This window comes from Scardinius erythrophthalmus, assembly GCF_964197995.2.
Source record: "Scardinius erythrophthalmus genome assembly, chromosome: 15".
NCBI lineage: Eukaryota > Metazoa > Chordata > Actinopteri > Cypriniformes > Leuciscidae > Scardinius > Scardinius erythrophthalmus.
This window is the reverse complement of record NC_138235.1, coordinates 14,751,388-14,765,321: the sequence shown is the minus strand read 5'-3', so window position 1 is coordinate 14,765,321 and position 13,934 is coordinate 14,751,388.

Below are 13,934 nucleotides of genomic sequence, written 5' to 3'. Positions count from 1 at the left end.
CACACGACCAGAGAGACGACGTTCCGATGAACAAATTGCAAAGAAGAGGGACAAGGATAAGAAACGCGCGAAGTCCCGAATTTACATCGGAAAAACCTTTAAAAGTTGGCGAGAACTCCGCCGGCAGAACGGCTTCCAATCCGACATTCAGTTGCTCTGTTTTTGCAGAACAGGTAAATCCATTTTTCTTTTTAAACTGACGTTCATGTTCGCCAAACCAACACAAGGATGTACTGTAATTAGCTAGATCTATGCAGTCAGCGTTAACTTTGGTGAATACAACATATGTTTCTAACAGCGATCAATCTCTATTGTAAATTCACAGTAGGGCGACAATTTGTGTGAATGATTGTTTTCACCCACGGTTTGTTATGAATTTGAATGTTCATTTATAGGCTATTAACAACTTTGACTAAATTGGTTTCCGCCGCCGCCGTTGTTTATGCTCACTGGGAAACGCGAACGTTATCTTGCCATTATTGCGTCCTTGTATGGGAGCTATTTATAACCTCAGGTGGCGAAACGATTTTAAGATAATGTTTCTCTTTTTCTGCATTCTGTTCTGCAATATATAAAAGCATTTATCTAACTTGGCGACATTACTCATTGAATGAAGTATCAGTAAAACTCAACTTTGTTTGTAGTGACTACTTTGACTTTCCTTTATGCCGGAAGGGAGGGGAGGAGGGAGGAGACGGGATGAGGAGGAGGGAGGGTCTAGCTAGCCTCCATTTTGTTTGACAACAATTCGAACGTCAACAAGGAGCAACGCCTCCCGGGATCGCTTACAGCACCTTTAAAGCAAACAATAAACCAGACTATTTGAATGCTGAGCACGAAATCTCATTGGCTGCAGAATCAGCAGAGGCCAATCAGCTTGTCCCATGTGGTAATGATGTGATTGCTTGCAGGATTGCCTGTCAGTCAGCGCCCTCTGAGTTTCATGACTGAACTAGATAATTAATCTTAGTGAAAAGTTGAATTAAAAAATGAACTTCTTAGCATTTTGGTTTGTCACCCTTTTCTTTAATAACAGCAGCAGTTGAGCTCCATAAGTTTGTGCAAAACGTGATGATCGTGTCCTCCAGCAGGACTTGAGAATGATCCAAAGAGCATCTTGAGCTTCAGTAGAAGAACTGAAATCTTAATAACTTTTCTTTCTTTTACAATTGTTTTTAATCCTTAAACTTTCAAAGTTTAAATGAAAAAATAAATAAAAATAAAACAGGGTTTTCAATGTGTTCTCACTCTTTCAGACCCACATTAAAGTATGCTTGCCCTTGAATGTGAATGTGTAGACATAGATTGAAACATGCACAAACTTACATAATGTGTAACTCACCTGTACTGACCTTTTGGAGTCATCATTAGGGAGACTAAGAGATAAATCAACATCATCAGCAAAACACACACACACTTATGACATCAACTATAGTGAAGCAGAAAGCACTACTCACCTGTCCTCCGTCCAAACCTCCTTCAAGATCTCTTTCTGCAGAGGCATCAAGTGAAGATCACTGAAGATTAGCAAAACCTCTGAATTCCCCTCAAATAAAATATCCAAAGCTCAATGGATCAGTAATAATCTCAGTATTCCATTTCAGCTAGTAATTATACTTTTTCTATGTACTATGCATTTTTTTTCTCCATCCAATCTTGCTTTCTTTTATTTCCGTGGACTATAAGTTATGACACGCATTGCAGAAATGTTGCACTGCTGTCTTTTTGCACTTGAAAACATAGAGGTTGGGTTTTACTGGTCGTCTTAAAATGCCAATAAGATGAGAGCGCAGTTTCCCAGCATTCATTTAGCTTTAAATGAGTGCCATCTGTCATCGGGAGACAAACCAGCAATCTACCCAATACAAAACCAGTCAATGGAGGTCTTACCCATCCACCTGCAAAGATTTAAGAGGATTGCCTTCAGAATAAGAAGGCTACCACATGTCTCTTTAGGGGATTGGCTACATAAAGCTCACACACGTTTTATCATTAAAATAATGCTGTATTAATAATTAAAAAAAAAGATGACTATAGCAAAATCTGTTAAGCTGTGCTCCATAAAAGCCATGTTATAGCATGACATTTTAATTATGGTAGCACTTTGCTTAATATTAGTTTACTACAATAATGTCGACTAACAATGATCAATACTTCTACAATATGATCTTATTTACTGTTAATTTCAATTATTATTATTTTTTTTTACGTCAAAAGTTGTATCTGTTAACATTAGTTAATGCACATGTAACTAACATGAACAATGAACAAATGTATTTTTATTATCTAACGTTAACAAAGATTAATAAATGCTGTAAAATAAATTTCTCATTGTTAGCTCATGTTAGCTAATGCCTTAAAAAAATAAGACCTTATTGCAAAGTGTTACCATAGTAATTATTATTTGTATTTTAACTGTTAGCACTGTTTTAGGAGTATAATTACAATAAGTATAAGTACATGTTTATGAAATAAAAAATGCAATCTGCATCTATTAACATTTTTTGGGAAAAAGAAATTGATTAATTAATTAAATAATTAAAGTCCCATTGGCCACCATAATAGCTTTGTAATAGTAAAAAAGAAATAATAATATTTATAGGCATGTAGAATCATAAATAATTAAATTTAAGCCATATTAAACAGCCTGTCTATCTAATAATAATAAAAAAAATGAAAAATAAAAAAAATCTGGTGGATCCCATATCATGTATTTTATCTTTATTCATCATTTCATGTTTCTATATTGATCAAATTATTTAAAAAAATATATATCTTATCATTATTTATCATTATCATAATTCCTGCATATACTGTAACACCCAGAGCAAATGCACATTTTCATGGTGTACAGTATAAGGTTTATAAACATAATTTTGGTATTATCTTTAAATTAGCCAATTAACAATTTTTTTTTATAATAGGGCCTAAATTTAATTTCTGTGTGTAGTTACCAATATGTGCCACACGAGGGAGAAATATTGCAGCATAATATGTTGTGCTGCTGAAAACGCCAGTTAATTCAAGCAAGTTCTAATATGACACAATATTATAGCATAACTTGAAGCACTTTTTATTATTCGACAGTGTAATTGCATGCGTTATGAAATGTATTATATATTATGCATGTTAATGATGATACAATGTATTTACCCCTTTTTCTCACTTTATATTGAACTCGACTTTTGAATGAAATTAGTTAAAGAAGCCCTCCCGCGCATTAACATTATCTCCATCTAAAGCCTGGACTAACTGCACACCTCTCCATTCCCTGTCCCTATACTCACATGTATGTGTGCTGGCTGCCAAGTGTTGAAAACAGGGACTGTATCTTTAACCTGTAGCTTTAATTATTGAGCCTCGAGGAGAGTGTTAGAGTTCAGTGGCCTGACATACATCTCCTGCTGACCCGAGGGGTCCAGCTCTGTCCTCTATAGCCTTCTCCCCTGCGTGATTATGGCAGTCTAGACTAATGGATCTGCTGGCTGGCCTGCTCTTTCTGACAGCCTTCCCCAACAACTGGCATCACGCCCAAGAGAAGCTAGTGAATTGACCCACTGTGGCGAAGCTCCTCGGGCCTTAAAGGGACAGTGTCACGCTACAATCTGCCACCGAACGAGGGTAAGTTCCTGTGTGCTTTTCGTGTTTTCAGACGCGAAATATACTGTTTAGATTTAGATTTTTAACTCTTGACAGAATCAAATACATATTAGTATTATTGTAGCCTACGTAAAATAATAACTGCCCAGGGGAGACTTGAATGAGACAGAAGAAAATGCTCCATTAAAGGGATAGTTCACCAAAAAATGAAATTTACCCCATGATTTACTCACCCTCGAGTCATCCTTGGTGTACATGACATGTACATGTCTTCTTTCAGACGAACAAAATCGGAGTTTATATTTATATAAAAAAATGTCTTGGCTCTTCCAAGCTTTATAATGGCAGTGAATGGTTGTTTCTTTTTTGAAGTCCATCAAAGTGCATTACACATCATCATCAGTGCGTTTCATGCTATTATAGTAAATGTATAGGACTATCACATGTGTGGATAGCATAGCTTGTGTTATTTGGTGGGAGTTTGATGAGTAAGGTTTTATATTGGTGATTTCTGCTTCTTCTCAAAGCCTGTACTGTCTGAGGTATTGTTGAGATCTCTTCTGAAACTGTAAAGGAGAAACATCTGATATTATTGGGGTCGTTTTCACAGGATAGGCCTAAACATTTGAGAGCTGGCGCAAAAGTCTCCATTTGCTCTCAAATTAATCTCTAAGTATAAGTATTTAGACTCAATATTTGTGCATGATACATGTTTTATGTTAAATTGTTAGCTTTTGGGAACATGCTAACAGCTAAATTATGCAGCTCACTAGGTTTCGGAACAGAGCCTAAGACTATAATCTTTCTCAAAGTATAACATCATGTCCAGGGTTATGCACACCGTGACAGTTTTTCAGGGTACAGTATGCTCTGCATTGAAGAAAATCAAACAAAAGTAAATGAGAAACAACAGATAATATGATAACGTCCTTAGGGGACTGAAAAACAGAGCAGTATGTGCCTTATTCTGCACACACACACACAAATACAAAAGAGGGAGGGTGTTAAACAAAGAGGAGAGCAGGCGATATAATGAAAAGGAACAAAAGGCACACGGGAGGTGTTCTCCTTTCTAATAAAGGGCTGTCAGATGATTTGTCATTACAGTACAACAGGCTTCTCGCGCTTGAAAGATGGCATATTCTGTCATGCTGACGTCCTCATAGAGAGCAGATGGAGGGCAGTGTGAACAAGTGCACATTTCTCCCTCGGGGCGTTCTCAAATGCTCCTGCCCTCTCGCTATATCCACACACACGTGAGTTGTGTATCAACAAATACATTCACATTGTGCTACTATTGTTTCTATCTTCTGAGCTAACTAACTTTTAAATACAAATTATAAATACAAATACAATATAAATTGTAATATAAATACAAATAAATACAATTTAGCATACTTTTAAAAAATGTGTACTTATTATGGAAATAGAAAACTATATGAAGAATGTACTTAAGTAACCAGTGAATGTAAAATTTTCAATTAAATAAAAATTGTTTTATAGTTTTAACTTATATAAAATGCAATTAGTTGAACTTAAGAGTGCTTTTTGACGTACTTAAGTAGGACTTAAGTAGATATCTTTCTTAACTGAGACCTGATGGCCTCTACAGAGGACATAGCACAAAATATGAATAATATATATATATATATATATATATATATATATATATATATATATATATATATATATAAACCTAAATTCACACTACTGTTTTTCTGAGTATATCAGGAGGATAAGTAATTTCATAATTTCTTCTATTGTCTTTGAAATATGGTTAGTATTTATGGTAAACTAATGTATATTTTAATTACATTTCTGTTGAAATTTGTATGTCATTTGCAATTACACATTTGTGTATTTAATGATGAAGTTGAAATTTTGTACAATTAAAATATAGTATCTTTAAATGTAATTTGAAATTGTCAGGGTAGTGTCTAGAGATGTTCCGATACCCTTTTGCCCTTCACGATACCGATTCCCATACCTGGGTGTGTAATGTGTCTATACAGCTGCAATTCATGCTAGCCCTGTATGAATTTATAGAATTATTTTATGGTGTGCTTCAGACTTATCTCTTAATAAAACATGAACATGAAAGTATTCTTATTATCTGACAAACATTTCACAGTAATATATTATTTATTTTTCTTCATTTTCTTTAATTTCTCAAATGCAGCCACAAATCTAATACTGTAAACTGAAAAAAAGGTATTTTAGTTTTACAATATAACTGTATAAAAAAAAACAGTGCAACCAATAAATCTAGGAATCTAAAGCACTATATGAATAATGTAAGAAACTAATCTCTTTAAAACTTAAAGAAACAATTTTAAATAAACGGCATTTCAGTTTTTAAATACAAAAGTACAATAAAAAGTGCAACAGTAACTTATACTCAATCTAAGTAGTCCTTTAAACTAAGTGCAGCCACAATATAGTGAAATAAGAGACTTGAGTAATAGAGTATATCAAGCATCTGATAAACCTTCTAAATAAACCTTAACTAAACAAGTTAAAGGGGTGGTATAATGCCCTTTTCACAAGATGTAAAATAAGTCTCTGATGTCCTCAGAGTGTGTATGTGAAATGTTAGCTCCAAATACCCCACAGATATTTTTATATAGCATGTTAAAATTGTCACTTTTTGAGGGTGAGCAAAAACGCAGTTTTGTGTCTGTTCCTTTAAATGCAAATGAGCTACTGCTCCCGGCAAAGTGGGCGGAGCTTCAAGAGCTCATGTGCTTTTACCTCACACACGCACTGAAAATGTCAAAAACTTTTAGCCTTATGTTCAAACCGGAGTTGTACAAAGATGGAGAGCCTCAAGAAGAAGTGACAACATGTAGACAACATTTCTGAATGGTTAGTTGATGAATTTATGTAGCTTATGCGTAGTTATTTTCTAGTCACAGATTAGCATATTCTGTCATGATAATCAATAAATCGTGTTCCCGGGGCCGGGGTTTATGTAAATTCTAGGGTTATTGATGTCACTAACCCTGGAGGAATGTTGTGTAGTCTCTACCAAACGTTTGTTGTAGTCCTTAAAAAATTATTTCTTTAAAAGCAAATATCTTCCTTTGCTTTGAACTTTGAGTGTTGTAACTTTACAGATGTTGTTTATGCTCAAACTGCAACATTACACACTGACTAAAGTTAGAAAAGTGAAATCATAATCAACCACCCCTTTAAGATTCAACAAGAGCAGTATTAAACCCAGAATGAAAATATACATATTTCAAGTAACTTAAACTAGGTCACACACTGCTGTGGGAACTTAGTATTGCTCACAGTTTCAATAACAATGGCAAGTTCTTCTTCAGGAAAATGAGCATTTCAGCTCTCTCTCCTCCTAGCCTGTTTCTCCTTGCATCCACAATGTTAGATGCTGTGCTGAACAGTCTCTCACTGTCCACACTGGTACCAGGGGCGCAGAGAAACTTTGCAGCAGTGGCAGCCAGAGTGAGAAACCGAACTTGGTTAACTGCCCAGTACTGGCTGTCTGAGTGTGAGATAGTTTGCTCCATCACATATGTCTAAAGTTGAACGTGTGCTTATAGTACCTGCGCCATGTTCCTCATCATGCTCCTGCAGGATTTCCTCAAACAGGCCCTTCAAGCTACTCTCTCTGCTGCTGCTGCCGCCTACCTGCACCTCCATTCGTGGAGTTTTCTTGGGATTTTCTGCTATTGTCCCTGCTACAGTTGTAGTGGTCATTTTCAGTGACTTCTCAATCTTCTCCATCTCTACTGTCAGAACACTTTGCATGCTTGATGTTGTCTGCACTTGAGAAGTATCTGAAAGAAACAAGAATGAAAAACAATAAATAAATGTAACAAAATAAATAATCTCCCCCAAAGTAGCCTTTGGTGTGGTCAAAGATGTAATGCATCAGTGATTTTTAAATTAAGTAAATTAACATTTTTTTTGAAAATTGCATTTATACAGTACCATTTAAAATAATATATAACAAGTGAACTAATATACTCAGTATGGCAATGACAATAATCAATATGGACATGAAGAAAAATTTTAATAGACATACCTGTCTTTGAAACGTGGATCCAAGAGAGCTGCAACTGCATACAAGGGTTCTTCCTCGATAGTTGCGAATCATTTCTTGGCGGCCTCAAGAAGGGTTTTTTTCATTGTTTTTATACCGGTGTCCTCCTGGGTCAAGCAGCTGTTTTAGAACTGTAACTGAGGGGATGACTTCTGCTACAGATGAGGTGGAGGAGCTAATCTGTTTTGGTCACTTCCTCAAATGGTACCAAAACAGTGAAAGTTTTTTCCAGCAAAGCCCACTGGTTGGCTATCAATGTGGCTGGCAGGTCGTGATCAGCTCCGTATGCTGAAATCGGCCGCTCCTGCTCAAGTTAACTCTACCATATAAAAAGTACTATTCCACCTCATCGCCACGTCTTGTTGCATCTTGTTTGGTGGGCAATTTTAGATCTCTCTGAATATCCTCCAGGTGCGTTGTGGCCAATGGCGAGTGTTTGAAATGGCCAACTATCCTCCTACAGTTCGCCAGCGCATCACTCACACTTCTCTGTGATCATAAGCCTTCGTGTACCACCAGTTGGAGAGAGTGTGCGAAGCACCCTAAACTCGACACACCCATCTCGTCCATGGCTTTTTTCATGTTGCTTGCGTTGTCGCGCAAAATAACATGAACACGGGACTTAGAGATATTCCAATCCATAAGCATCCCCTCAATTGACTCAGCTATGGACGTGCCAGTGTGTGCGAAACGTTAGCGCACATTGAAGAGTAAAAGATGACAGCATCACTGTGTTCACCCAGTGTGCTGTCAAACTTAGTAAAGTCAGCGGGGTCTCGTCACAGCTCCAGATGTCGGTAGTAAAGCACATCTTTTAGTTTACATGAAATATGTTCACGCACTCTCTCGAATAGCTTAGGGAGCGCTGTTTCAGAGACGTATTTGCGACCAGGCAAACTGCATCGGGGCTCCAAATGTTCAATTAAGCAGCGAAATCCAACGTTTTCGACGACTGACAGTGACTGGTCATCCAGAAAAATAAACTCGATAATTTTGACGGTTATATTTATCGCTTGTTGGCTGTCTTTTGAAAACTTTTCTCTTCGTTTGAATGAAGCTTCCAGAGATTATTGATTCTTGTACGGCTCATCCGCCTCTGCCCTTGCCTTTGTGTAACCATCGTGTTCTGCGGGGTGTCTTCAAATGCTTTATTAAGTTACTTGTGTTGAAGTTGCAAATACTTGTGCTACCTCTCGATATTGCAGTATGGCATATGAGACATGTCGCCGTTTTACTGGCTGGTTGGTCCAGTCTGAAATACTGCTAAACAGTGGACACAGCTGCTAGCGCGCGCGTTTTCATATCTTCGTCACTGCTCTAAACAGTGGTTGCTGGGGCAACATAGCACAACTTCCTGTGTTGCCACAAGCAACAACTGTTTAGAGCAGCAATAGTCAGGTCCGAATCTTCAAGATTGTGTAACCCTGTAGGCATTTTTGAGGAAAAGTTGTTATACCACATTTTTAGAAAGTTCAATGTCTCCAGAATAAGGATCCACCGTATAACATTGAAATAAGGGTCCCATTTTCTTGTAATTGTTATCGAAACAATAGGTGCATTATTCACAGACGAAAAACTACAGGTGGATAGGGTAACATTTTTAAGTTATAGATATCACTAGGGCTGACTTCTAATAGTCGAGGATTCGACGATTCGATTCGGAGAGGTCTGATTCGACTATGAACCTCATAGTCGAATACATGGGCGTCAGTTTGGTTTGAAATGTGCTGGGGACAGAGACGCATTCGCATTTTCAGAAGGGCTGGGTACCATTTTTATTTTATTTTTTCAGGTCATGTTTTGAAAGACGATGTCCTGTAGCTTACTAATGTAAATAAATAAAAATGTATTCAAAAATCTGCTTCACATTTTCAGCAGGGCTGCGGAGCGGCTGTGAGTTGACTCCACACGGTTCTCATGTGCGTTAAAAGCTTTACATGGTTTAATGTACCTAAACAATGATTACCAAATTCCCCTCTCATGTTGCTCCACATAACCACTTAAAATGATAAAAAAAAATCGAACCCAGAGTCCAATTATTATGGACGTTATCTGATATTAAGCGTTTCTGCTTCACATTTTCAGCAGGGCTGCGGAGCGGCTGTGAGTTGACTCCACACGGTTCTCATGTGCGTTAAAAAGCTGACTCCACACGGTTCTCATGTGCGTTAAAAAGCTGACTCCACACGGTTCTCATGTGCGTTAAAAAGCTTTACGTTGTTTAATGTACCTAAACAACGATTACCAAATTTCCCTCTCATATTGCTCCTCATAACCACTGAAAATGGTCAAAAAATCGAACCCAGAGTCCAATTATTATGGACGTTATCTGATATTAAGCGTTTCTGCTTCACATTTTCAGCAGAGCTGCTGTGAGTTGACTCCACGTGGTTCTCATGGGCTTGAAAAAGCTTTACGTGATTTAATGTACCTAAACAACCATCACCAAATTTCTCTCTCATATTGCTCCTCATGTTTATGAAATGTTATGATATATGTGTGATATATATGTGTTTTTTAGCTCTTTTGTTTGAAATGGAAAAAATCTAACTGCTATCTAAAAAAAAAAAAAGAAAAAAAAAGATTCGACTATCAGTCGACTACGGCAAAATCTAACGAATCAGATTCGACTATGAAAATCCTTAGTCGAAAACAGCCCTAGATATCACCATAAAACCTTTCCAGTTTTTCACTTACATAGAGACAGACATTTTTTGTATTACAAGTTTTCTGAAATGTCATGTTTACATATGCAAATGAGGCATACTAGTATATATATATATATATACCAGTACGCGGTTCTCCCTTTCGGGCTAGCCCTGTCTCCTCGCGTCTTCACAAAGGTTGTCGAGGCAGCCCTTGTTCCTCTTCAGGATCTGGCTGATCCTAGCTCACTCTCGAGACAAGGTTTGCGAACACAGGGACCTAGTGCTCCAGCACCTAGCTTGTCTGGGCCTTCGGGTCAACTGGGAGAAGAGCAAACTCTGCTCTGTGCAGAAGATCTCTTTTCTCGGTATGGAAATCGACTCGGTCGCCATGTGCGCGCAGCTTATGAGCGAGCGCGTGCAGTCACTGCTGACTTGCCTTCGTCAGTTCGAGGGCAAGAGTGCGGTTTCACTGAAACTATTTCAGAGGCTCCTGGGGCATATGGCATCCGCAGCCACAGTAACGCCGCTCGGTTTGCTTCATATGAGACCGCTTCAGCTTTGGCTTCGTGATCAAGTCCCGAGGTGGGCATGGCACGCTCAGAGTCGCAGTGTCTTCGACCTGCCGTCAGACCTTCACCCCGTGGACGAACCTCAGTTTTCTATGGGCTGGAGTGCCCATAGAACGAGTTTCCTGGCATGTTGTTGTATTAACAGATGCCTCCACAATGGGCTGGGGTGCCATGTGCAATGGACATGCTGCCGCGGGCTCCTGGACAAGACCCCAGCGCCTTTGGCATGTCAATTGCCTCGAGTTGCTGGCTGTACGTCTCGCCCTGCACCGCTTCTGTGCATTGCTCAGGGGTCGTCACGTACTAGTCCGATCAGACAATACCACAACAGTAGCGTACATCAAGCGACAAGGTGGTCTGCACTCCCGCCGTATGTCGCAACTCGCCCGCCACCTCCTCATATGGAGTCAGAAGCATCTGAGGTCACTTCGAGCCATTTATATCCCGGGAGACCTGAACCGTGCAGCCGATCTGTCTCGGTTTCGGCCTCTCACTGGAGAATGGAGACTCCATCCCCAGTCTATTCAGCTGATTTGGGATCAGTTCGGGGACGCACAGGTAGATCTGTTTGCCTCCCACGACTCGTCCCACTGCGACCTGTTTTATTCTCTGACCGAGGGCACGCTCGGCACGGATGCAGTGGCGCACAGCTGGCCGCGGGTCCTCTGCAAGTATGCGTTTCCCCCAGTGAGCCTTCTTGCGAAGACTTTGCGCAAGATCAGGGAGGACGAGGAGCAGGTAATTTTGGTTGCCCCGTATTGGCACAACCGCACCTGGTTCCCAGAACTAGTACTCCTCGCGACAGCACCTCCCTGGCCAATTCCTCTGAGAAAGAACCTGCTTTCTCAGGGACGGGGCACCCTATGGCACCCTCGTCCCGATCTTTTAAACCTCCATGTGTGGTTCCTGGACGGGACGAGGCAGGTTTGAGTACCCTAACACCAGCGGTGATGGTTACCATCACTTCCGCTAGAGCATCGTCCACGAGACATGCCTATGCGTTGAATTGGAACCTCTTCGTCAACTGGTGTTCTTCTAAACTTCAAGAACCCACGAAAGGCCCGATCAGTGTCGTGCTTTCCTTCCTGCAAGAAGGGTTGGAGCGAAGGCTGTCTCCCTCCACCCTGAAAGTGTATGGTGCCACCATTGCCGCACATCACGACGCAGTTGAAGGTAAGTCCATTGGAAAGCACGACCTGATCATCAGGTTCCTGAGAGGAGTGAGGAGACTGAATCCTCCTCGCCCTCCTCTCGTTCCCTCCTTGGGACCTCTCAGTGGTTCTAACTGCTCTGCAGAGTGCTACCTTTGAGCCTCTGCAATCAGTGGAGCTAAAGTTCCTGTCAATGAAGACAGCGCTCCTGGTTGCATTGGCCTCCATCAAGAGGGTAGGGGACCTGCAGGCATTTTCGGTTGACGAAGCGTGCCTGGAATTTAACACTTATGTGATCCTGAGACCCCGGCCTGGATATGTGCCCAATGTTCCCACCACACCCTTTCGAGACCAGGTAGTGAACCTGCAAGCGCTGCCCTTGGAGGAGACAGACCCAGCCTTGGCACTGCTCTGTCCAATACGCGCCCTCCGTGCTTACGTAGACAGAACGCAGTGTTTCAGGACTTCAGACCAGCTCTTTGTCTGTCATGGTGCGAAGCTGAAGGGAAAGGCTCTCTCCAAGCAAAGGTTGTCTCACTGGATAGTGGACGCCATTGCTTTGGCTAACCAGCAGCAAGGTCGACCATGCCCCCTTGGTGTGACGGCCCACTCCACCCGGAGTGTGGCATCCTCTTGGGCTCTAGCGCATGGCACCTCGCTAACAGACATCTGTAGAGCTGCTGGCTGGGCAACACCTAACACGGCCTCTGGGCGACCCCCACGTGTGTATTCCACTGTAAGCCTCTCTGAGCATGTGTCTTTCCCTCGGCAAGCCACCTTGCCACCCCTGGGTTTGAAATATTCCACCTGTGGCTTGACACCCTGGGGTCATGTGTATTCCAAGTCCCCCCCTTCGGGCTGGGCATAATTGCATATTTCCACTGATAAATGCTTCCCAGTGTACCTTGGTACCTTGGCATAATTCCAGCAGCCATTAAAAACTGTCCCTTTCATGTTAATGTTGTTTCATTGTTTACATGTTTAAATATTCTGAGAATGCATAGTTTTGTTCTAATGTTTAATGTTTAAACTGCAATAAATGCATTTTTTTTTTTGCAGCCATTTTGTTTTTATTGTTTATGCCAAAACCGTGATGTTTACAACTTGTTATACGGCAGAAATGGATTCAGCACCTAAAAATCATATAGAAACAACACTTGAAGCACTTTTCCTCAAAAATGCCTACTGCATCTTATCCAGGGCTATTTATCTATTTTGGGACTCGACTACAAAGCTAGCGTGCATAACTAGGTATTGTTTAAGAAAATGGTATCGGATCGGTACATGAGTAAAAGTACTCGCCGATACCGATGCAAGAATTTTTATTGGTATCGGTGGCATTTCCGATACCGGAATTAGAACAACCCTAGTTCTGTCACTTCAGTCTAGTCAGTATTCTTGTTATATAATATTTTTATCTTAATATTTAACACATGGTTTGCGATTGTGTTCGCTGGCCATGTGCTCGTGTTTTTGTCATGTTTGGTGTGAGCACATGGCTTGTCATTTGTTTCCTTGTGCCATATGCTCTCCTGTTGATTGTCTAACCCCGCTCATCTTGTTACCTGATTATTGGTTCATTTGCCCCACCTGTCCTCTCGTGACTTGCCTTGTTTGCTCCCTATTTATTCTCTCTGACTGAATCTGAAATCGCCCCCTAAACCCTCAATCACTTTCCCCTACGTTAGACCATTAATACAGTTCACTTAAAGGAGTGAATGAAAACAAATGAGCAAATTCGGACAGCTGTTGAGTAGGGGTGTAAGAAAAAATCGATACACTTGAGTATCGCGATATTTTATTTTGCAATACTGTATCGATTTTCAAAAACGCAATATCGATTTTTTTTTTTTTTTTTTTTTTTTTACGTCCAAAAATATTCATGGTAAGACCGTAAGAC